We start from the raw sequence: 26485 nt of genomic DNA, 5'->3' as shown, positions 1-26485 counted from the left end.
GCGACTCGAGAACGCAAACCACTTGACAGCCGATGAAATAATTTTGAAATTTAGTTCTTATTGTAATGCAGGAAACCCGGAAGCCAATTTGTACATAATAATCTCCTAGAAACCGCAATGCACCTGAGAGGGTAGTGGATCCTCGACTGAAGGTCTCAACTGACAGGACCCCTGACTCTCAATTCTGCACTGGATCTTCCGTCCTCTTTTTTATGCTCAAATCCTGGACTGGGACTTGAAACCAGAACTTTATGAATTTGAGATGGACCAATGGAGCTACAGCTGACATGCAGAAAAATACTCCCACTGTTGGCCATTCTTCATAAAAAAAGTTCTTCACAGCATCTATCTGAAGTTGTGGTGATTTGGATCCAGACAACACTTAAACTGTAGTCGACTTGGGTACAAACAGCACATAGACGCAGAGTACTCAAATTCCAAGCTTTAATAACTTGTGCACAAATGAGAACACGAGGAAAGCAAAGTATTGCTGGGTATTCTGTTGATTCATCGGAAAATTTGGCAGTTACGGTTAATTACAGCAAATGAGAAATGAGTAAAGACGTATCGAATCCACCTCCACCACTGTTGCCAGCAGCCCATTCCACGCACCCACCACCCTCTGAGTGAAAAACTTACCCCTGACATCTGCTCTGTACCTACTCCCCAGCACCTTAAACCTGTGTCCTCTTGTGGCAACCATTTCAGTCCTGGGAAAAAGCCTCTGAGAATCCACCCGATCTGTACCTCTCAACATCTTATACACCTCTATCAGGTCACCTCTCATCCTTCATCTCTCCAAGGAGAAAAGGCTGAGCTCCCTCAACCTATCCTCATAAGGCATGCCTCCCAATCCAGGCAACATCCTTGTAAATCTCCTCTGCGCCCTTTCTATGACTTTGGAAGTTGCATTTACTGGCATTGACTACTTGCGTGTAGGAATCGAATGTCATGCAGCACTTTATCCGCTCCCTTGAGGCTGGTCTCCTGGCACTGATCTCCATACTGTTCTGTTCCCACTACTATCTAAGCATGTCTAATAATGCCGTTTTGGTACACTTTCCTACTTCCTTTCCTAAGGCCTTGAAGACCAAGCCTGCCTGTGTTGTACAATTCTTCACTGTTTGCCAAGTCAGATTCACTTCCTGATATGATGAGCCTCCTGAGTTGGCCATCTGCCTATGTTTCCATCAATGGCAGTGGTTTAATTGCACATTAGGATCTTTGTAGCCATTTTTGGGAGGTATCGACTTTTGGCCCCAATGTGATCCAACCATTCCAACATGAAGCACACTCTCCACTAATGCTATTGTACATGAAGCACAATATAATTTGTACTAAAATTGTTCTCAACAAAAGTCAATCTCAAGTCATGGGGTGAAGGGAAGGTAGGCAAAATATTGGCATTTATTTGTACTATTTCCTTCAATTACAATGAGGTGAATGGACTGGAGAAGCTGAGGTTAATCTTAGACTGAGCACACGAAAGTGCAATTTGGTAGTGATATTTGGGGGGTTTAATTTGTGTAAGTAAAGGGAAGTTGCTTTCAATGGTTAATATCCAGATGGAACAGATTTAAAGTGATTGCAAAAGAACCAGAGACAATATGAGGAATATATTTTTACATGTTGTTAGGATTTGGAATATACATTCTGATTGGATATACATTCAAAATTGACCATCAAAAAGAAATTTGAAAATATTTGAAGGAAAAATAATTTGCAGGGATAGAGGAAAAGATTAGATTGCTTCTTGAAACATCAGCTGCTGGCTCATGGGATGAATAGCCTCCTTCTCAGCTGTACAATCCAATGATTCTATTTGGCTGCATTGGAAGACTTAAATTCGAGTGGTTGAACAGAATTAAGAAATTCCAGAACCTTGGAAATCTTCTGATCAACCCTTATTGATGCAACAATTTATTGGCTTTGACAAATGGATGCCCCTCAAAGTTTATTTGTTAAATAAATCCAGTGTCAATGAAGCATGAGTCGAGGTGCCACAAACGATTTCAGCTCCCGTTCCATGGAAGCAAAAAAAAACAGCCCATTCCCACATGGTACTGGTTCCCAGAAACCTCTGCTGGAGAGTGTACCTATGCATGTCTGGTGAGAAGAAGACATGGCTTGACTATTGAGATGCAATGCTTGGCCAAATAACTGACATTCAATGTCTAAACTTACAAATGGTCACTCAGATGGATAACTGAAGGGCAGCCGTTAATCAGCAAAGAATCAACACCATTGCAGGAAGAGGAGGAAATCAAGAACAGCATTTATAAAGGACATGAATCCTATTTTAGACCATGCAAGGTAAAAATAAATGGCAATAGAGAACAACAATTTGATTGTAATATTCATGTCACTACCCTGTCACGTCTCATCCAATTTAACAGAAGGAACGGGGTTCCATACAACTTGATTCTGTGCTTCTCACACTTAATAAAGAGTGATGGATGAATTTTAGTTTTATTCTGACTCTCCTGCACTCATTACACTGTATGAAGTCTTTAAGGGAAATATTGTCCAATCCTTCTTTCTCAGACAAGCACCCCCAGCGGAGAACTCACCATATTTAATTCATGATCTCCATAAAGCCATAAAGCTGACTGGCTGCAGCAACAAGGAGCCTTCCATCAATTAGGCAATTTTGGAACCTGTGTAAAAATCAATCCACTTGCTATTGACTGGAATTGAGGCCTTGCACATTTTCAGAAAAATACACTACTTACAGGCAGAATGTCACCTACTGAGAGGCAGGTTGTTTTATTTTCCATGTTTCGAACCTGATTGGGTTAGCAGAGCAAGTGCTACCACTGACCTTAAAAATCTATTTTGCCATTTCATAATATAAATCTGCCTCTGTATTGATTGTCTGTGTAAGTCAGTCCAGAGGTTACAACCAATATTCCTGGGAATTGGTATGAGTGTACTCAGGTCTTCTGTTTAATTCAATTACATGTTGTTGCGTTTGTTGATTTATGAAGGATAATATGCAGGCTAGAACATATTGACTCATCTTAATACGCAAACTGGAGACTGTTACACTAAGGATAATACATAGGGTGGAGCGTATTACACTCAGGATGATTTGCAAAATGGAGGATATTATCCTCAGGATAATAAGCAGGCAGAAGTGTGTTACTTTCAGAATGGAGTATGATGCAGGGTAATTCACAGACTACAGTGTGTTACAGCATAATATCGGCTCAAGTCTATACACACAAGCTAATGTATAGGCTGGAGTGTTCTTAGGCAGCTGTCTCTTTTCCTTTGCTACTTCTGAAGATTGTACCTCTGAAATTTCCTCTCATGGCTTAGACACAGCTGCCCTACATCCCCAAAATGTGTATCACTTTTGAAATTCAGGTGTAACACGCATCTTCAATTCTGACTCGACAGACATAATCTTATTGGCCTTGTGAAGGGAGGGCCGGAAGTGGGACTGGGAGCAAAATTTTCCCAAAGAGTGGGCAGGTCATGGACCATGTAAAGGTCGGTTGACCTCAGGCGGGATTTTCCAGTCTTGGGATGAGCGCAGCTGGAAAATCCCGCCCAGTGTGTCAGGTCAGCTACCCGATGCTTCCTTGTCTGGAAGTGATCTTTCCAGAAATGAGGTCAACCTGGCATCGCTATCCACCTGCTGGAGCCCAGTTGTTACTGGAGGAGGCCGCTTGGCAGTCAGTGGAGGATCATCAACATTTTCTCTCTAGCAGACACCTGCTGTGAAAAGGCTGTAGACATGGCCAAGCATCACCAGCTTAGCAGCTAATCACAACTTGGATTTGTATAGCAGCTTTAATGTAGTAAAACATCCAAAGTGATTTTCAGGATTGTTCTCAGTCAAATCTTTCTTACCAAGTCACATTGAGAGATATTCAGGAAAAGGGCCAAAAGCTTGACCACAGAAATAAGGAAAGAGAGTCAGAGAGGTGAACATGTTTCAGGAGGGAATTTCAGAGCTTCAGATAGAGAAAGCTGAAGGTAAGACGTTCAGTGATAAAAATCAGGAATGTGCAGGGGGTCAGAATTGCAGCAGCACAGAAATGTTGTTAAGTTCTGAGGCTGGGAAAATAGCAGAGTTGGGGAGGGGTGAGGCTGTAGAACCCCAACAGTGCAGAAGGAGGCCATTTAGCTCATCAAGTCTGCACCAGCTCTCAGTTTCTTATCTAGGCTCACTCCTCATCCTTTCCCTGCAACCTTGTGCATTTACCATAACTAATCCATTTAACTGACACATCTTTGGACACTAAAGGGCAATTTAACATGGCTAATCCACTTAATCTACACATCATTGGACTGCAGGAAGAAACTGGAGTGCCCAGAGAAAATCCACGCAGACACACGGACTGTCAGCCATGGCTGGAATTGAACCTGGGACTCTGGTGCTGTGAGGCAGCAGTGCTAACCTCTGTGCCACCATGCCGCCCTGGAAGGATTAGAAAAAAGAGTAAAAATTTTACAGTTGAGGCATTGTTCAAACAAGGTCAAGTGAGTCAATGTGGGGTGTGCCAACTAGAGGATAAATAGCATATTTGGATGAGCTTGAGTTTCTGTTGAAGGAAGGTGGGAAGTTGGCAAACAAAGCATTGGAAAGGTCAAGTCTGAAGGTAACAAAGGCATGGGATAGGGCTTCAACAGCAGATGGGCTGATCAATGTTGTCTTCCCTCACTTTTTTTGTCAATTTTCTCTCCAGCCTTTGAAGTCACTGGATCATGCTGGAATATAGTTCTGTAGTTATCACTTGTTGAAACATGTGCAACTGATCATTCTTCACATTGGAGCTCAGTAGTATTCCTAGGTTATTTGAACATCTGAGTAGCATAGTGAGCCCGATTCATGCTATCTGTGTTTCCAGTGGGAACCACTTGATAGGATTGGAAAAAGCCCTGACAAAGTTTTTTCCTTTGCCAGGATAACTGTAACCAACAAGATAGCTACCATGGTAAATTAAGCATTCTGGGGAAAGTGCAATTTTATTGCTGAATTACAGGCAAACTTTAAAAGCTGTGACACTGATGGATATTTTCCAATGTTTCCAACATTGATGGTATCCTGAAATTCAGACCTTATCTGTTGACTCAGGATTCTTCACAACAACATACTAACCTTTTCCCAGAGGTAATATTCAACCTCTAATCCAGGGCTTGAGAACTGAAGGTTAGTAGCATCATTGTTTTTTACATGATTAATAATCCAGAGGTCTGGACTAATGATCCAATGATTTGAATTCAAATCCCACCATTGCAGCTGGGGAATTTAAACTCAATTAATTTTTTAAAAAATCTGGAATAAAGACCAAGTATCAGTATTAGTACCCAATAAATTCCTGGATTGTAAGAAAAAACAACTGGTTAACCAATGTTCTTGAGAGAAGGAAATCTGCTATCCTCACCCAGTCTGGCCAACATTCTAAATCAAGACTATTTGGGCGAATGCTTCAACAAAAAAAGGGCTGTGATGGTAGAATTGGTATTTTGGATGATTTATCAGGAAGACTTCCACCTTAATGTATCTTTCAGCACCTCTTTTAAACCAAACAATAAGTTTCTTTTTACAAAGTTTCTTGTCAGTTATAACAAGAAATCTAACAGGCAAGTTATCATTTGGCAGTCGAGGTAACAAAGTGGTGTAATCATCTCTTCTGTCAATATTTCCTCCAATATTGCCCTTATCCCTGGAGTGCTTTCACTGTTTTATTGACAATGAAGGGCTGAAGTATTACAACAAAATAAATATTTTATTAGCCATTGAAGACTGACAGTTTATTGCAACAATATACAAGACTGCAATGTTATTAAAACAGCACACCCTTCAAACATTGTGGCTGAATTCATGACCCCAAATATGTAATAGGATAACAGGATGTGAAATTGAACCTATTGGCACTGTTGTTTATTTGTGCAATGATGTTGCACTGTCCGTATCCTTTGGAAACTGGAGTCAGTACATTTTGGAACTGAGCTATTTACAAAACACCAAAAACTTGCATTTATCTTGCCCTTTTAACAAAGGCAGTTCACAGGAGTGCTGTCAAACAAAATTTGACACTGAGCCGCACAAGGAGATGCTAGACCTAATAACCAATAGTTTGATCAAAGAGGTAGGTTTGGACCATATTAATATCGAGAGCTGGAGAGGCAGAGAGTTTTGAGAACGGAATTCTGGCGCTTAGGGCCTTGGCTTCTGAAAGCATTGTCACCAATGGTGGAGTGGTTAAAATGGTGGGTGTGAAGAATCAGATCTCAGCAGCTGAGGGAGGTTACGCAGATAAGGAGGACAAGCCAACATCTGGGTTCAGCCTCGAATCTGTTGTCAGATATCTTGTGGAGCATGAAACCAGAGGTGACACGACCACATGGCTGTGGGTCAGAAAAAGGAAAATACAGCTAAAGACCTTTGATGGAGAAGAATGTGGATGATTGTTATCTAAGACCATGATTGGGCACTGCAATGGTGAATATCCTGCCTATTCCTAATTGGTAAGACTTGGGCAGGCTATAGCCCGTGGAACTAAACATAATCTTATTGTGTAAAATAAGACAGAAATGTGTCAGAAAGAAGAGCAAATACAGTTACAATGGCTGATTACCACAATTTACCAATGACTCCATTGCCTTGAATCATGATTGCTGGGGCGGTGGGAGGGACGTAGATGGCAAATTCAACAAACTTTGCTCTTTTCTTATCAAGAAATTCCTCTGTACACAGTATGGACTGGGAGCTGCTACAATGTTAACTGCATGCCTGCTGGGATATTGAGCCATGGAAACCAAAGGGTCCCAGATCTCATGTGCACACCGCACACTTTACAAATATTGATTGCTGGGCAGCATCATGAGTGGGGACCCTGGATTGTATTTTCCATTATTTCTGAGGGTCACTGAGCCCACACCTCACGTCCATTTGGCTGAACATCAGAACAAAAGAAAAGGAGCAGGAGTAGATCATGTAGCCCATCAAGCCTGGAGTAAGGGGAAATATGAAGACATCAGGCAGAAAATTAGGCGAGTAAACTGGAAGGAGATGTTCTTGGGGAAAAGTACTGAAGGAAGGTGGCAGATTTTCAAGGAATGTTTGTCTGGAGCTGTCTGCACGACAACGTTCCGATGAGACAAGGAGGTTTTGGTAGGTCACGGGAACTGTGGTCCACGAAGATTGTGGTGAACCTGGTCAGGAAGAAAGGAAAGGTGTATAAAAAGTTCAGAGAGCTAGGAGATGCTAAGGATCTAGAGGAGTATATGGGTTGTAGGAAGGAGCTTAAAAAGGAAATTAGGAGAGCCAGAAGGGGTCATGAGAGGGCCCTGACAGGTAAGATTAAGGAGAACCCCAAGGCAATCTACAAATATGTGAAGAGTAAAAGGATGAGAAGTGAAGGGATTGGACCTATAAAAGGTGAGGAGGGAAAAATCTGTGTGGAACCGGAAGAAATGGCAGGGGTGCTGAATGAATACTTTACCTCGGTATTCATGGTGGAAAATGATCTGGGAGGTTGTACTGCAGGTTTGCGGCAGACTGAAAAGATTGAGATGTGGATATTAAGAAAGAGGATGTGTTGGAACTTTTAAATTCTATCAAGATAGATCAGTCGCCGGGACCAGATGGGATGTACCTCAGGTTACTGTGGGAGGTGAGGCAAGTGATTGAAGAGCCCCTGGCGATGATCTTTGCGTCATCAATGGAGACGGGAGAGGTTCCGGAGGATTGCGGACGTGGTTCCTGTTTTCAAGAAAGGGAACAGGGACAGCCCGGGAAATTACTGACCGGTGAGTCTGACCTCAGTGGTTGGTAAGTTGATGGAGAGGATCCTGAGAGACAGGATTTATGAGCATTTAGAGAAGTTTAGTATGATCAGAAATAGTCAGCATGGCTTTGTCAAGGGCGGGTCGTGCCTTATGAGCCTAGTGGAGTTCTTTGAAAATGTGACTGAACACATTGACGAAGGAAGAGTGGTGGATGTGGTTTACGTGGACTAAAAGGTGAGAGGGCATGGGATCCAAGGGGCTGTTGCCTTGTGGATCCAGAACTGGCTTGCCTGCAGAAGGCAGAGAGTGGTTGTGGATGGGTCTTTTTCTGCATGGAGGTCGGTCAACCATGGAGTACCCCAGGGATCTGTTCTAGGACCTTTGCTGTTTGTCATTTTCAGAAATGACCTGGATGAGGAAGTGGAGGGATGGGTTCGTAAGTTTGCCGACAACACGAAGGTTGATGGTGTTGTAGATAGTCTGGAGGGATGTCAGAAGTTGCAGCGAGACAATAGGATGCAAGACTGGGCGGACAAGTGGCAGATGGACTTCAATGCGGATAAATGTGTAGTGGTCCATTTTGGCAGATCCAGTGGGATGGAGGAGGTTTATAAAATGTTGAGAGGTATGAATAGGGTGGATTCTTGGAGGCTATTTCCCAGGGCTGAAATGGTCGCTATGAGAGGACACAGGTTTGAGGTGATGGGGAGTAGGTATAGAGGAGATGTCAGGGGTAAGTTTTTCTCACAGAGGGTGGTGAGTGAGTGGAATTTTCTGCCGTTGGTGGTGGTGGAGGCGAACTCGCTGGGGTCTTTGAAGAGACTTCTGGATGAGTACATGGGATTTAATGGGATCAGGAGTTGTAGATAGGCCTGGTAGGTATGGATATATCAGTGCAACTTGTGGGCCGAAGGGCCTGTTTGTGCTGTAGTGTTCTATGTTCTAAGCCTCCTCTGCCATTCCGTACGATCAGAGCTGATCTTTGGCTTCAACTTCACTTGCCCATTCAATTCCCAAACACCTGATACTCTGAAAGAACAAAATCCATCTATCTCAGTCTTAAATATTTACAACTCTTTGTATGGAGAAATTTCTCCTCATTTCAGTCCTCAATGATCATTCCCTTATCCTGAGGGTGTGTCCTCGTGTTCTTATATCCCCAGGCTGGGAAAGCAAACTCCCAGAGTCACTGGTTGCACTGGTAACATCAGCTATCTCAGTGGAAGTCAACTGCTAGGCCTGGAAACTCTGTTTGTATGATCATGACACAGAACAAACAGCAAACATTACTTCTTCATTCAAAGTCTGATATACTCAGTTCTGAAAAACATGCCTTGCATAACGTTCATTTTTTTTTTCCTGGGGATACGAGAAAACTGGGCTGTCTGCTGACCGGGAGTCTTATGGTGCAAGGGTTAATGTGGCTAGGAAAACTGTTCATAGTAGTTTAGGGGTAATGGTAATTGAACAGTGATTTTGCACTGGTTGCTGGAGAGTATTACCTCCCCATCTGTTGAATGACAGTGGTTCAACAATCCAAACAATAGAACATAGAACATAGAACATTACAGCGCAGAACAGGCCCTTCGGCCCACGATGTTGCGCCGACCAGTTAAAAAAAAACAACAACAATGACCCACTAACCTAAACCAATCCCTTTTCGTCCATAAACCTGTCCACAGACCTTTTAAACGCCCCCAAACTAGGCGCATTTACAACTGCAGCGGGCAGGGCATTCCAATCCCTCACCACCCTCTGGGTAAAGAACCTACCCCTGACATCTGTCCTATAACAACCCCCCCTTAGTTTAAAGCCATGCCCCCTCGTGCTAGATTTTTCCATCAGAGGAAAAAGGCTATCACTATCCACCCTATCTAAACCTCTAATCATCTTATATGTTTCAATAAGATCCCCTCTTAGCTGCCTTCTTTCCAGCGAAAACAACCCCAAATCCCTCAGCCTCTCCTCATAGGATCTCCCCTCCATACCAGGCAACATCCTGGTAAACCTCCTCTGCACCCTCTCCAAAGCCTCCACATCCTTCCTGTAATGTGGGGACCAGAACTGCACACAATACTCCAAGTGTGGCCGCACCAGAGTTGTGTACAGTTGCAACATAACGCTGCGACTCCTAAATTCAATCCCCCTACCAATAAACGCCAAGACACTGTATGCCTTCTTAACAACCTTATCTACTTGATTCCCAACTTTCAGGGATCTATGTACACATACACCTAGATCCCTCAGCTCCGCCACACTATTCAAAGTCTTCACGTTAGCCCTATACTCAACACCTCTGTTATTCCTACCAAAGTGAATTACCTCACATTTCTCTGCATTAAACTCCATCCGCCACCTCTCGGCCCAGCTCTGCAACCTGTCTAAGTCTTCCTGCAAACTATGACACCCTTCCTCACTATCTACCACACCTCCGACTTTGGTGTCATCAGCAAATTTACTGATCCACCCAACTATACCCTCATCCAGATCATTAATAAAAATCACAAACAGCAGTGGCCCCAACACAGATCCCTGAGGCACACCACTTGTAACCGAAACAATGACAATAGCTTTATAGAAAGCCACGATATTAAGCCATTAAGCTTCACATTTACTATTTGGAATTTCTACCATAACATCTGGTTCAAGATAGCAGCCTTATTGAAGTGGGTGCAGATTACTCAAGGTTGGCAGCAGCAGTAATGTTAGCAGGAAAGCATTAGTAAATCGGTAGGGCACTTGTAAATTGTTCTAATTTATGCTTTTTAATTTTCTTTCAAATGTTTATAGAGAATAAAATTGACCCCTTAGTTCATTGTGCCACTGGTGTGGTAATAAGTCATTTAGACCACAAGATGCCTCATCGAGTCCCTACAGTGTAGAAGGAGGCCTTTTGGCCCATCAAGTCTGCACTGACCGCAATCCCACCCAGGCTCTATTCCCGTAACACCTCATATTTTACGCTGTTAATGTTCCTGACACCAGGGTTAATTTAGCATGGCCAATCAACCTAACCCGCACAGTTAAAATCAGTTATTTAAAATAGCTGAAGAGTTAACCAAAGGACACAGATTCAAGGCAAAAGAACCAAAGGTGACATGAGGCAAATCTTCTTCATGCTACACGTGATAAAGATTGGAATGAATTGCCTGATCAGTCTAATAGCTTTAAAAGGAAATTATCTAAATACTTGAAGGAGAAATAAATTGGAGACATATTGCTCTTCAGAAGAGCCCCTGTAAATTTAATTGACCAAGTGGCTTCCTTCTGCAATATTCGAGGATTCTATGACAGCATGTTCTCTTTGGTGACATTCTGCTGGGCAGCTTCCCACCTCTGGAACCTCAGAGTCAAGGGGAATATGAAAGCAATGCAATCTGTTTCTCTTAGAATCAGTATTTGCCTTGAAATCTCAGCTCAGAATGTGGATTAGACTGATAAAGGAAGCTCAACATTTTATCCTAAATGCTCCTGGCAGTCATATTCTCTCACTCAGGCTCTGAAAAGCTGGATTATACTGGTACTTTCTGAATGCAATGCATAACCGCCAAGCAACTAGAAAATAGGAGATGAAATAATAATGGTGTCTCTTTGCTGTCAGGTGGGAGCAGCCAGGGGTTCCGGTGGGGACAGACAGATGTGTGTTTAAATGCTATTGCACGAAGAATGAAAGACAGTTGTGAAGAATGTATTTCAAGACTGGCATCCATTTGCTGAGCCTACCTGTTTTGTGTTAATCTCTGAAATTATGTTAGAAAGATACATATGATACACAAGATAAATTGATACATTGGACTATTATCCTTCATATTTATAATACAAAGTATTGTATATTATTTACAGTTTACATTGCCTTGCACTTGATATTTTATGCGAAGAAGTCTACTCTATGGCTCAGCAGTATAGATTCTCTCTGTTCGATACACCTTCTATATCGCAGCAAAGTGAATTTTCCATTCATACATGCTGTACTGGAAGACTGAGTGAGTTAACAGCCTGTCCCCCCTGAACATGACCTGGGAACATTTGATGGGGCAGCGTAGAGATAGGTTCGCACAATATCTGACATGACCTGGAAATGTTTGATGGGACAGTTTAGAAGAAGCTGAATTCTGTATCTGACTTGACATGGGAATTTGAATGGAGCACTATAGAGGAAGTTTCACTCTGAAATGTTTGATGGGGCAATGTGGAGGGAACATCAGACTGTGTGTGATATGAATTTGGAATGTTTCATGGAGTAGTGTAGAAGGAACTTCACTTTATATCTACATGACCTGGGAATGTTTAATGGGGCAATCTGGAAGGAATATGACACTTTGTCTGACATGACCTGTTAATATTGCCAGAACAGTGTAGAAAGCATTTATTTTATAACTGCCGTGATCTGGGAAAGTTTGATTCAGCAGTGAAGCAGGAGCTTTACTCAACACGATCTGGTAAATCTTGCGAACCATAGGCCCGTGTGAACGAAGCTTATCTCTGTAGCTGGTAGGAAGCTCGACTGTATATCTGAGAAGACTTGGGAATGTTTGATGGGCAGTGGAGCTGGAGCTTTGCTCAACGAGACATGGGCGATTTTGAGGGGGCAGCGTAGAGGGATCATCGCACTATAAGTATTTACTTACCAACCATGTGTATGTTGAAAGTCTCACATATGTATTCCATGTGTAGTTTTGCCTCTGCTTTGTAAAACATCATTTTGTCACTGAGTTGCACCTGCTTGACTTCTGATCTTAAAAGTTTGTGTACTAAAAGGCCTCCCAACTGGTATGAGGACATAGGTAGAGCTGAGGCAGGTTAATAGCTGTTCAATTGACATGCAGGAAGTCAGGAAAGTGGCGCAATAATGTTCACTTATGCGACACCAATCCCTCAAAGTGGCAATGGTTGGTCCCCTCATTTTAACACTACATTCGCAGCCAGCAGATTCACCAGTGTATAATGGAACTGCAGCACTACTGGATGACTGTGCAAGCTTGAGACCCCACCTTGAAAATCTGGCAATGCAGCAGTCATAGAGGAGAAGTCACCAGACCCCAGAATTTAATCTCATTCGCCCTCATGTTTACTCCAAGCAGTCCTAGGGTACAGGTAATAATGATCTCTGCTCCTGGGTGGAAAGCAGAAACATCTAATTGCCTGATCAAAGCTGTGATTAGTTGGTTATGTGGGCTGAGCAGGGGAGGGAGGTTGTGCTGAACGTTTGTGTGCATCCCGCAATGGGCATCATTTCAGGGTCAGTACTCTCCAGTATGCATAAAAAGGCCTTGCGCTCACAATCACATACTATTCCTTGATAGAAATACTTTTGGAAATAAGTGTTGACTCTTGTATGTTTCTCATTGAAACTGCAGTGAAGAGACCATCAGGAAGATGGAGCCTGGTGTCATCACTGCCTGTGCTATTGTATATAGTCAGGAAAGAAGAAAGCAATAGAGGTGCCTGGCTTACCAAAGGAAGGAATGAAATCCTCAAGACCAAGCAGGAGCAAGAATTTCACTAGACCTAGGATGTACAGATGTTGTTATCTGCGAGAACTATTGTTGCAGAATTCCCGCATGTCAAAGGATCTGGTCTCACATTTATCATTTTGCAGGATTTGACACCACGGTGGCTGTGAAAGTAACCACCACACTCAGCTTCTATTGCAGTGACTCTTTCCAAGGCTCCCAGATGAGCTCCATAGGATCACCCAAGTGTCCACCCAGAATTGCATCCAGGAAATCACAGATGCCATTTTTGCAAAGACCCACAATTTTGTCAATGTTGACATAAGAACATAAGAAATAGGAGCAGGAGTAGGCCATCTAGCCCTTCGAGCCTGCCCCACCATTCAATAAGATCATGGCTGATCTGTCGTGGCTCAGTTCCACTTTCCTGCCCTCTCCCCATAACCCTTAATCCCCTTGCCTATCAAAAACCTATCTACCTGCGTCTTAAATATATTTAGCGAGGCAGCCTCCACCACTTCAACGGGCAGAGAATTCCAGAGATTCACCACCCTTTGAGTGAAGAAGTTACACCTCAACGCCGTTCTAAACTGCTCCCCCTTATCTTGAGGCTGTGCCGTCTAGTCCTGCTGTCCTTTCTGAGTGGGAAGAATCTCTCTACCTCTACCCTATCCATCCCCTTCATTATCTTACACATCTCTATAAGATTCCCCCTCATCCTTCTAAACTCCAACGAGTACAGACCCAGTCTATTCAGCCTCTCTTCATAGTCCAACCCCCTCATCTCCGGTATCAGCTTAGTGAACCTCCTCTGCACTCCTTCCAAGGCCAAAATATCCTTGTGCAAGTGCGGCGACCAAAACTGCACACAGTACTCCAGCTGCGGCCTCACCAGTGCCCTGTACAGTTGCAGCAAGACCTCCCTGCTTTTATATTCAATCCCCCTCGCTATAAAGGCCAGCATCCCATTCACCTTGATCACCTCCAGACTGGGTTTTTGCGACTCATGCACAAGGACCCCCAGGTCCCTCTGCACCGTAGCATGCTGCAGCTTTTTGCCCTTTAAATAATAATCCCTCCTACTATTATTCCTGCCAAAGTGGATAACCTCACACTTGCTAACATTGTACTCCATCTGCCAGGTCCTCACCCATTCGCTCAGCCTATCTAGATCCCTCTGCAGACTTTCCACACCCTCCGCACAATTTGCTTTTCCACTTATCTTTGTGTCATCAGCAAATTTCGACACCCTACACTCAGCCCCCTCCTCCAGATCATCTATATAAATGGTAAATAGTTGAGGCCCCAGCACCGATCCCTGCGGCACTCCACTAGTTACCAACTGCCTATCAGAATAGCACCCATTGATACCAACTCTCTGCCTCCTATTAGACAACCAATCTTCTATCCACGCTAACACCTTACCCCCAACTCCATGCCCCCTAACCTTCTGAAGCAACCTTTTGTGCGGCACCTTATCAAACGCCTTTTGAAAATCGAGAAACACCACATCTACCGGTTCCCCTCTGTCTACCGCACTAGTCACATCCTCATAGAATTCCAATAAATTTGTCAGACACGATTTCCCCTTAACGAATCCGTGCTGCGTCTGCTCTATCAAACAATTCTTCTCTAGGTGCCTCGCTATTTCTTCTTTGATGATGGATTCTAGCATTTTTCCAATTACAGACGTTAAACAAACCGGCCTATAATTACCTGCCTTTTGCCTGCTACCTTTTTTAAACAGCGGCGTAACATTAGCCATTTTCCAATCTTCTGGCACTTCCCCGGAATCCAGCAAAGTTTGACAGAAACCAAACAATCCAGTGTGTAACAGCACTGGGCTTTGCTGAGATTTTCAGTTTCCCACAAATGCGGCATACCATCCCTGGCAACATGTAGTACTCATCACACAGGTTTGCATTGGATATCCAGCAAGTGGCCATAACTCATACAGCCTGACTAGGTCTCAGGTCCCTGATATCTTCGAGGGACCACACAGGATGTAGCATTGGCTTCTTGGGGACAAGGGTTACCCATCATGGTGACATCCATGCAGTAGCCTCAGACTCACGCTGAGAGAAGGTAATAACAAGACTCTTGCCACAACCTGGACATTAGTGAAATACACCGTGGAGACACTGAAAATGCGATTCAGATGCTTGGCCAGATGTGGCAGCATGTTCCAGGACATTCCCCAGTAGGTCTGGCGCATCACTGTTGCTCGCTGAGTGCTCCACAATCTAGCACTACAAATGGATGAGAACTTGGTAGATGGCAAGATTGAAGAGAGGCATGTCCTCTTCCCTGAGCAAGACCTCAAAAGAGGCTGATGGTGATGAGGTTGTGGAAACCAATGATGCAGATGAATAGGCTATTGCATGGCTGGGTGAAGCAGGCATGCTTACGTGGTTCTCATTGCCAGCAGATTTCAGGAGGAGTTTGACGAGATGCACTGAGGATCCTCTTGGACAACCCTCCTCCATCATGGGCCAACATGACACCAGGCTTGATACTCCTCAAATTTCACTCATTAACTTTTGGAAACAGTGCATCCTTGCATAGCAGACTCACATTGCCCTGATGCTTTGAAGCCCACCTTGGGTACCTGTCCATGTTGAGTTGCTGCTACCTGGAGTAAGATGCCCCAGTGTCAGTCATCACAAAATGTAGCCTCTTTACACATCAATTCAACATCCCAATTGCAGCAGTCCCCTACAAGACGCAGGGGCATTTGCATGATCTGCAGTGAGCTGGTGACTGCATGCCTTCAACCTGGCAAGACTCATCAAGGAAATCCATGAAATAGATGTTGTTGCAGATCATGTAGTATTATAGCAATGGTAAAACAGAAAACTAACACTTGGGCGAAACAACTGATGAAATATCGCTGCTGCCTGGGATGACTTTTGTGGGTGTCCTCTGGAGGGCCAAGACCTGTAGGACACTGTCCTACTTTGGGTGTCCCGATGTGGGAAGTTTCCCGACTTTGGCCTGTGGAACTGGAGAAGATGGGGACAAAGATAGACAGGATTTAGATTAACCAGAAACTATTGAGTCGCCTGGGAAGATGGCTCCAGGATTGTTGAGCTGCTGTCGTCTTCCTATGGGTGCTGACTCCTTGAGGAGAAGGGGCAGCTGGACTGAGATCAAGCTGCCCTGACCCCTTTCACATTGACATTGATGGATACCACCAATGGCTAAAGCAATGGAGTGCAGTTCCTGCAGCAGTGCAGGATTGATGTACTGGACCAAGATCTCCATGGCAGCCGCCAGCCTACAACTGTGGACCTTGGTGCATGGGCTGCCAAAACTATCACCTCAGACTAAAGGCGTGGATGGTCTCCCCAATCTTGCATTGCAATCTGAGGAGTGCAGCCGACATCCAATGTACAATAGAAATGCCTGGTACATGTGGGTAGTGAGCAGAGTTTTGGACAGGATTAGTTTTTAAATGCCACAGGAGATAAAGCCAGATGGAGATATCAGGGTTTGTGAGAGTTAGAGGTGATGTCTGTTGAGGTGTTGGCAAGTGAGATTCTGGAATGTGTGATGGGTTTGTGAATGTGTGAATTGAAAGGGATGAAATGATCGCTCTACCTTGGTGGAGCAGAGGAGGTAGTTTATCCTCTTCTTGCACTGAGTGGCTGACTTCTTCTGTAAGGCGTTTTCACTGACCACCACTGTGACTGCTTCCAAAGCCAGATTTGTCACCTCGCTGGAAGCCCTGCAGCCAGAGTGTGGTAGAGCACATGGCAGCTGGCCTCTACTGTGTCCAAAGAGGTATCACTGAATGTGTTTCTGCCTTTGGAAACCATCTCTTCGCTTGAGCTGTCCAAGAATACAGAGAGTGCTAATGCTGCCCATTTAAATGTGATGCCTGGCTTTAGGGAGTGTTGAGGTTAATGCGGGGCGAGCAATCAGATGCCATCTGCTAATAATGAATGTCGTCTGAAGGATAAGATGTGAAAACCCTCCACTACAGCCAGCAATTGGAACACCTTTGTTTACGCTTGCTGAGTTTGCTTTATGGAATTCTCAGCCATATTCTTCACCCAATGCCTGCACCTTGTTTATTTCTAGAGTAATTGCAGACTCGAGGTTGGCAGCTCAGCATTATTATCGTGCTCTAAATCTCAGGCAGCCTGTGAACAATGCATGATATATGAATTCATGCGATATATAACACACGTACATATTTATATAACATATGCCTAACGGTAGCTGTGTACTCTGTGTGCCTAGCCAGATCATGTGGCCTTAGATCAGGACACTGGTCTGAAGTGGACATGTTCCAAAACCTCAATCCCATTATTTATATTAGGCAATAGCCCAGCAGGAAGAGCTGCTGACCCACCTCTGACATAATTGATACATTTTATTATTTAAAAAGTACAAGCAAGATTTTTTTGTAAATACATGCATTTTTTCAATGTAAAATGACTGGTTGGTGATCAATCAAAAATGTATTTTTACTGGGTAGGTACCGATGTTCCTTTCAAAATTAATGCAGCTATACAAAAACAGTGTGGCACTAATCTCCATCACTCCTGTACAAGGTCTCTTTCTTAACCAACGAGTTCTTATTCTCCCAGATACATTATATGATGCTATTGATTTCATCATTTTAATAGCATTCTATTTTTCCAATGTGTTTTTAACTGTCGCACAACAATCGAACACAGATTGTCTGTAAATGCATCATATGCCGCTTGTTCACGCAGGATACAAAATGGCTCGCCCGTAATTACAGTGGAGCCCTGAACAGGTTTGCTCCTAATTGGAGAGTTCTGTTCAAGACGGCATTAAAGCAAATTGACAGTCGTTATGGTGGTATCAAAATGATCATGCTAATTAGCATGAGCTCAGATGGAAAGGGTTTCACTGCTTGCACAGGCTGGCAGAAAAGTCAACTGAGGATCATTTTCAGCAAATGAGCAACGCGTGCCTCCAACCCTATGTCAGGGCACTGAACAGTCAGCCTCCTGGAACACATAACCTTGCCAACATTTGATGAATCAAGACCTGCAAAAGGGATGGAGGAGAGAACATAAAGTAGGCGAAAGAAGTGACAGAAGGCACAGTCCAGTTTTTTTTTAAGAAACAAAATGAGGAAGCCAGGAAAGGCTCTCAGTCTTCATGTTGGCCACTGTTAAAATTGGCAAGAGTCGGTTCAGGTAATCAGGAATTAGATAACATCAAGTTTTTTTATTTGTTGCTGAAGAAACCTTTTGGTTATTTTGTAGAGAAAAAAAACAGAAAGAGGGTCTGTTCAACCAAGGAGCAAACAAGTTATAATGTGTGGTGTTTTTATCAAAACAGAAAACACTGGAAATAACTCAGTAATTCTGGTAGCATCTGTGGAGAAAGAAACAGAATTAATGTTTCAGTGTTTCATCCGAACTTGGAAAAGTTAGAAATGAAATCGGTTTTAAGTAGATTAAATGGGAGAGGATGCATAAAGAAGACAAGGGAAAGTTTGCGATCAGGTCTAAGAACGGAGACGTTAATTGACAAAGAAAGTTGGTGGGCCAGAACCAAAGGGAATGGTAATGTGACAGGTAAAGAAATAAAAGGGTGTGTTCAGAGATGGTGTGAATGACAGCAGATTGAACAGTAACTGTCCAAAAGCAAGAACCATGTGCTTTTGTGATAATGTAATTAACCCTGATGACAATATTGAGTGGGTGCATGGAGGAAGAAGCATGTGTATTTAGGATGAAGGATATGGAGCACGGGAGGTTTAGGAGAGGGTAGTTCAATATTTGGATGAAGCAGGAAAGCACATGGCAATAATTGCTATACTCACAATTTTTAAAAATTCATAGACTTCGTCCTTTCCTCAAACTTAGGGGAGGAAATCTATGGTTGACTTGAAGGTTGGAGAAATGGTTATGAATCTTTACTGAAAACTGGAGAGTTCGTCTACCGGTTCACTTGAAATATAGGAATATTACAAATCTTCTCTTACTCATTTTCTCTGGAGTAAAGTTGTTGGGATTATGATGTGAGATTCGTGCAAACACTTCCATCTCCTTTTTGCATTTATAATTCATTCCACACAAACCCGGTCAACCTTATGAGACATTACACACATTCTAGAACATTCTGAATGATGTGCTTCAAAGCCCAAGTTACTGTTTTTGATGTAGTAAAAATCCTGTTGAATTTCAACCTGGCTGAATGTAGTCTAATTAAATCAGAGAGATGGGTTTGACAGGTTGCAATGCAGTACTGCTTGCTGTGGGATCAAGGGGATTTTTTTCCCCCTTAAAATGAACAGAAATTACCTGTAGGATTTTTTTTTAATAACAGGATTCTTATGTGAAATAATAGACGCCAAAATTAATCCCTGGATTAGACCACTGGTCTCCTGCAACAGGGGAATTCCATCAGATGATTCCTTGTTTACCTTGTCTGTTCCTCTGGGATTTACCACACAGCCGAATCAATAGTCCTGAGCAGATGTCAGAGACAAGAAGATGCCAACAGCAGTGCAGCTATCAGCGGAAGATGGGGACAAAGGAGCAGGCAGCTGGTGTGTGAAACATTGATGCCCGGGTCAGGTTGTGCCAGCTTAGCATGATCCAATCTCCTTTTATATCCAAAGATATTGTATGCACCATGCCCTTGTATATGAAAGCTGTCACTCTGGACAGAATTTTCCATTCTGGCATCAAGTTCCATGGCGGAGCAGGAACCAGGAACGTTTTCCTCTGCAGAGGTTGGTGGGAATTCATGCCAAATCACGCGATGCTGACCTAATTAATTAGGCGATTGGAAGTTTCCTGGTTTTTGTGTAGTGGGCTGAGCAGGATGGCACATACCTATCGTCATATCCAGGTGCCATATTTAAAAGGTGCCCAGACATCAACTTACTCACTATTGAAGGAGGTGATGGCTAGTCAAAGGGAATTATATTCCCAGAATCTGTGATGCATCCCTCAAAGTGTGGCTCACTGCGTGGAGGCCATGACTTCGTGGATAGAAAGAGGAGACTGAGCCGCCAGACCAATCTCGTGTGGGAGGAAATCTCCAACGTGGTCAGTGTACAGGCCTCTGCCAGAGGACTGCCCCACAATACAGGAAATGGATAAATGATCTCATTCATGCCACCAGGCTAAATGAACCCTCAATTCTCTACATCCTAGCTATGATTGTAACATTACATTCTCCTTTCCTTCTCTACGGTATGCTTTGTCTTTATAGCGCACAAGAAACAATACTTTCCACCTTATACTAACACGTGACAATAATAACTCAAATCAAATTTAAAAAAAAATCAAACTGCAAATATTCATCTCACAAAATGAGAGAGGAGACATGGGCTTCAGTGACAAGGGCACTATCTGTACAGCATATGCATAAAAGAGCTACTCAATGTGATCGAGTGATGCCTCATATCCCCACTGCAGTCCATCTAGTTTGCGAGTGGAAAGCCACTGTGTGCCCCTGACCCTTCCACACAGGGAGCTCAGAGGTTGACTGGGAGGGGAGAAGGCTGGGTGAGGAACAGGGTTAGACAAGCACTGCTAATGACATGGGTTTGTGAGTCTTATCCTCCTATCTGCATGGGCTCAGTGCTCTGCCCCAGAATCCTTGTGGACAGCCTGTGGTGCATCAGTCAGATGGCACACAATCCGGTGGGTTATTTGGAAGACTGAAAATATGAGAAAAATACATGAAACCCAGTTGCTCTCAAGCCCAGCTTCTCTACTCAGGAAATACTGAGGTACAATAGGAGAAGGGGAGAGAAAGAGAGAGAGGAGACCTCAAGAACCTCACTGAGTTCAAGGAGCAGGCATCCCAGCTGGCAGGAGCCTTTGTGGATGGAGACTTCGGTAAGGATCCATGCAAAATGAAAGGGCCCTTGTGCAACCAAACTTTCTTCCAGTCAAGTCCTGAAATGGACACGCCGTGTTGGTTCAGATGTTTTGTGGACCAACATGAAATTCCATCTGTGTTGAGGATGATTGGACAGAGTGGGAATTTTGTCAGGCTTTCATTTGCATCCCATCAATGACGTGCAGAAGTGTTCCACATTGGTCTCTGGCTGGAATTGTGATCTGCCATTTGGATTCAGAGTGCAAATTCTGGTTTCTCAGCTCTCCCCCTGCCTTCCAATCAACCCACTGCAGAGGGGGGACTGAAAATTCTGAAAGGAGAAGGATGGAGCTGCATATATTCTTAGAACATGAACAGTAGGGCAGACAAAGTTGTGATCCTGTGTGTGAGAGAAGGTGAGAAGACCCCATTTAAACTGAGGCAAGAGTCAGGCAGGCAGGCTGGAAACACTTCTGACCGTGGGCATGGAGAGCACTCATTAGTTAGAAAGTGGGAAGCTGTTTCTTCACTTCTCAATACGCAGGGGAGGAGAGATAGGAGGAGAACTTTCCTTGTGGGGTCAGAATCCACACTCTTATTCCTCTTTGTCCTGTAAGGGAAGTTAAAAGAAGTGAAGTATTTTTTGAGCCTTGTCTGACCCAGACACCACTCCCTGTCAGCTTGGCGAAGCCACAATTAGTTCTTCTGCGTCGACCTCTGGCTAAAAAGACAGTCATGTCCATGTAATATCAGCAGAGCACAGTCAACATATTTAAAGAGGGACAAGCTGATTTTTGGCAGGTATCCTTAAATTAGAACCTGCAGGATGGAGCGGGGTTAAGTGAAGAAACAGCTTTGTCTGGGATGATGCTGGTGATAGGGGTAGCTACTCAGTTTTGTTTTCAAACAGCCTAAGGTTTCAATGGGGTGATTTTCCTATTACCGGCTAACCCTGACCTAATTCTGGCATTGGAGGGCACATAACCGTTGTTTTAGCCTTGCTGCCAGCAATTTGAACATAGCCTGCTACACAAGCAAAAAGATTCTAGACCCACTGTGAATGAATGAAAGAAGGGTTTCAAGTTCAGTCTCTGTGGTATTTGCTTATTTTTGTGGAGATGGGATACATGTGATAAAAATAGTCTCAGCTTCTCAAGCCCAAGAAAGTTAATGCAATTACCAGAAATAAATCAAGCTGTAAAGCGCGTATCTGTGCATGCACGTGTGTGTGGAAGAGGGAGAGTGTCGAGTGAGAACAGGATGGTGTGGGGATCTTGCAGCAACAAGAATTTGCCTTTTATCTTGTGCCTTTCTAGTAAAGCATTGAAATAAACTCCTCAGGAGCATTACAAAACAGAACACCAAATCAGAGGAGATATTTGGATAGATTACCAGAAGCTTTGCGAAAATGTAGGTTTTAAGGACTGTTTTAAAAGAATAGAGTCATATTTCGGTAGAAATATAAGAACTTCAGCCCAATGATTGAATTCCAAGGTCGATTAGCCTGCCTGGTTGAAGCCCCAATGCTGTAAGGTGCTTGTAGAACTCCTCCGGGAATCAGCACTAGATTGACCAAAAAAAGTTATTTCCCTTCCAAAATGGCAAGATGTAACAACCAATAAGAGGGGCTTAGTGATCACATGTTCAGTAATTCTTCATCTTGATGTAGGGCACACCACCACCTATTGAGACAGCAAACAAAATAAAGACATCCTCAACTCTGGATGTATATTCTTTAAAAAGAAATGAAATAATTGAAAATCTGGCACAATATCGAAGTTGTATTCTCAGACTACTTTGTCTCACAGTGCAAAATATTATGCTTCTGTGAGATAATGATTTTATATTTTCTCTAGTTCAGGATATTGCTGAGCACCATGTTAAAACAGTCATAATAACAACTTATTACCTTCATATAGTATCTTTACAACATCACACGGAGCTTCACAGAGCCACATATACCAGACAACCAAAAGCATGATTAAAGATGTAAGTTTTAAAGAGATTCCCCTGAATTCTACAGTATCCAATAATGCCAAAGTGGTTAACTCTGCATCCACAGTGGTACCGAGACTTCATCAGGGGTGCAGTGAAGACCAGCAGAAAACACAAAGGGAAAACAGGAAATTTGACAGCTCATCTTCACTCTTGTACCAGCCTCACCTATAACAACGGCTTGCATTATATAGTGAATATAAAATTGTAAAATGTGCCAAGGCACTTCATGGGAACATTATTAAAAATTGAAATGGGTTCACAGGGGTGAATGTTGAAACTGGATCAAGGTAAATTTGTACTATTTGGGAGAAGTCCAGTTTAGTGCAATTGTATTTTGTTTCTTTAGTGTTGGAAGTTATATCCTCTCGAGCCCACCTCCTCCCCCAATTTTGCCCTTTTCCCCTCCCCTCCCTAACCTCCAACTCCCCCCAACCCATGTGCTGCCCCCCACCACGTCATACTGCTTTCCCTGTCCCTATAACCACCCCAAGCTGCATAGCATTTATGCATGGGAGATTTCTTGAAAGCAGTCTCTTTGGAGAATGGGAGGGACGCACACAGGGGTTTTGTTCCCCACCCTCTAAACCAACGTTTCGAAAGTAGGGTCAGCTGCACTCTCCTGAGCAGCAGGGCTGAGATTTTGTGCCTCATCCCTCAGGCTTGAATGTTATATATCAAAAATTAACTCTCCAAACATCCAGAAAAGCCAGGCTATCAGAAGCAATGACTGCTGTGCTTATTGTATATTTTTATATTTAGGTTCTTGGGTTTTAAATTGGCTGAAAAACCATCCTTTCTTCAACCAATAAAGAATCCTTAAAAATAAAACACTGCTTGTTCCAAAATAGATGATAGAAAGAAGCAGGCAGAACTGAAATGGCAGGCTTTAAACTTAATGTTGGAATTGGATGTATGAGTGAATGAGAAAAAAATCTTTTTTAAAAATCGTGTAAAATCCCACTCACACTGGTCCTGCTTGTTTTTTATATTCTTAATCTGTCCAAGAGGTGAGGCCACATTGGATTTGGTACTGGTAATGAACCGGGCCAGGTGTTAGATTTGGAGGTAGGTGAACACTTTGGTGATAGTGACCATAATTCGGTTACGTTTACGTTAGCAATGGAAAGGCATAGAAGATGATCAAAGGATTAGATAGGGTGGACAGTGAGAGCCTTTTTCCTCAGATGGAGATGGCTAGCATGAGGGGACATAGCATTAAATTGAGGGGTGATAGATATAGGACGGATGTCAGAGGTAGGTTCTTTACTCAGAGGGTAGTAAGGGCGTGGAATGCCCTACCTGTAATAGTAGTGGACTCACCAACATTAAGGGCATTTAAATGGTCATTGGAAAAACACATGGATGATATTGGAATAGTGTAGGTTAGTTGGGCTTTAGATTGGTTTCACAGGTTGGCACAATATCTAGGGCCAAAGGGCCTGTACTGCACTGTAATGTTCTGTGTTCTAAGTGTATAAAGCAGGAAGAATGGTAGGACAAAATTGCATTGATAGATTTTTAAAAATCAGAAATGCAAGTATGATATGTTTGACATTCAAGGCATCCAATTATAAACTATTCATTATCTCTCAGATATATCTTAAAATGGCTTCAGTTGTAATGAGTTACTGTAAGTAACTGTTTTTCTGTTGGAAAATAGTGGCTGTTTTCCACAGGGGGTCCCACAAACAGTCAACAATTGAATTCCTTGGTTCCTCAGATTTCAGCAGGCTTATAATTACAATGAAGCACTCTTTAAGGACTGCAACAGAGTGTTATCCTCAATTCTTTGCTCAAATCTAGAATGGGACTCAAGCTCATAACCTGCTGACTCAGAAGTGAGTAAACTTCCAACTAAGGCCAGCTGTTACAGATTAAATGCATGGAAAGGATCCATTTGGAGATGCATATCTCAAACCTGGTCACATGGCAAGCAGTCCCCCATCATTTCGATATCCATCATTTGATGAAAGAAATCCTGATGTTTGAAATATTTATCTGAAAGTGGAATCTCTCGTGGTTAGAGAAATATTATAAATTAAAATTTTACTTCACTCAGATCTGCAGCAGAACTGTGACTGCTGTCAGTTGAAATTCCAATTTGGTTTCTAATCTTATCCTCTCCTCACTTGAAGGTGCTAACTCTTGCAAGGCTATGGTTGTGGGGAGACCTGCAATGCTCCAGTATTTTGTTTTAAGTATAATAAATTCAAATTATTGATGAACAACAGGAAGTGAGATATTTCTCTCCTCAGAGAATGGCAGGAGTGTGGAGTATTCTGCCACAGGTATTGATTGAGGCAAACAGCTGAAATGTTTGCAAGAGAAAAGTTGATGAATATGTGAGAGAAAAGAGAATAAAAAGGTAGGCTGAAAGGCTGAGATGAGGTTGATGGATTGAGAGGGGATGTGCAGAGTATAAACACAAGTACAGACTAGTTGGACCAAATGGCGGACATTAAACCTAAATCAATACCTGTTCCCACACTATTGGACCTGGTGTTCTTGCATTCAATGACATAAATGGGAATTTTCGAATCCATGTGGAAGATTGGACTAATGTGAGATCTTTCCAGTGGTTTCTGGTCAACGTATGACTTTTTTTCACCTGAATGGGCCATCTTCCTCCCAGATTGTTAAAATAACTGCCCTGGACCTAATTTACAGAGATGTACACTCTCCCTTTAACAAAGAAGATTTATGTGAAATAAATACCGACCTCATTGATTTAAAAAGTTGTGCTCACAACCCTTGCTGGAATAGATTGAGTCATGATAAAGAAATTAAGATTTCAACTTAATCCAGAACCCGCAGCACAGAATATTTGAAAAATAATGGAAATAATGAAATCTCGAGATCCAAACTTCAGAGCGTGTCCCATCAAACACAGTCAAGTCAGGTACAGTAAGGGTTACATGTAGATTAAGCTCCCACTGTGCCACTGTTCCATCAAACACTCAGAACAGCATGGGTTAGAATCAGAGTCAAACTCCATCTGTTCTGCAATCAAAATGTGCTCGAGCTTCAGCCTTTGAAGAGACACAACAGCCAATGTACAGTCTCCTGAATGTGAAAGCCATTGAGTGCCAATTGGCGTTAAATTAGGTTTGATTTATCCTTTGGGCTTTTTTCCGTTCAAAATGAAGAAATCTTTTTGATTCTACTACATGAAATAGCACAAAAACAGACCCAATTGATCTATGCTGGTGCTCCACAAAACCTCCTCCCAGTCATGTTTCACACCTTTAACTTGGACCCTTGCTGTTGAGTCAGAGTGGGGCGATATGTGCAGTACATTTTGTTGCTTTATATTATTCATAGTCTTGCACTTTGAACATTGTTCTGGAATTTTAAACATCTATTGTGATAAAAATCCTGTCTTTAGGGTAATTGAAACATGATCATAAGCAAAGCAATATCCTACAAGTGTTGGAATGGCTAGTACAGTTGAGTTCACAGTGAGA

The 26485-nt window shown here is 42.9% G+C and overlaps 1 protein-coding gene across 5 annotated transcripts in view; it reads right to left on the bottom strand.

Annotated features, from left to right (window-relative positions):
- The window catches only part of LOC145361426 (transcription factor COE2), a 305378-nt gene that overhangs the window by 146641 nt on the left and 132252 nt on the right, over positions 1-26485 (bottom strand). The window lies entirely within an intron of this gene.

The sequence above is a fragment of the Carcharhinus amblyrhynchos genome, chromosome 34, assembly GCF_965287045.1.
Source record: "Carcharhinus amblyrhynchos chromosome 34, sCarAmb.v2.hapA, whole genome shotgun sequence".
NCBI classification, from domain to species: Eukaryota; Metazoa; Chordata; class Chondrichthyes; order Carcharhiniformes; family Carcharhinidae; genus Carcharhinus; species Carcharhinus amblyrhynchos.
This window is presented reverse-complemented; position numbering and strand designations above follow the sequence as displayed.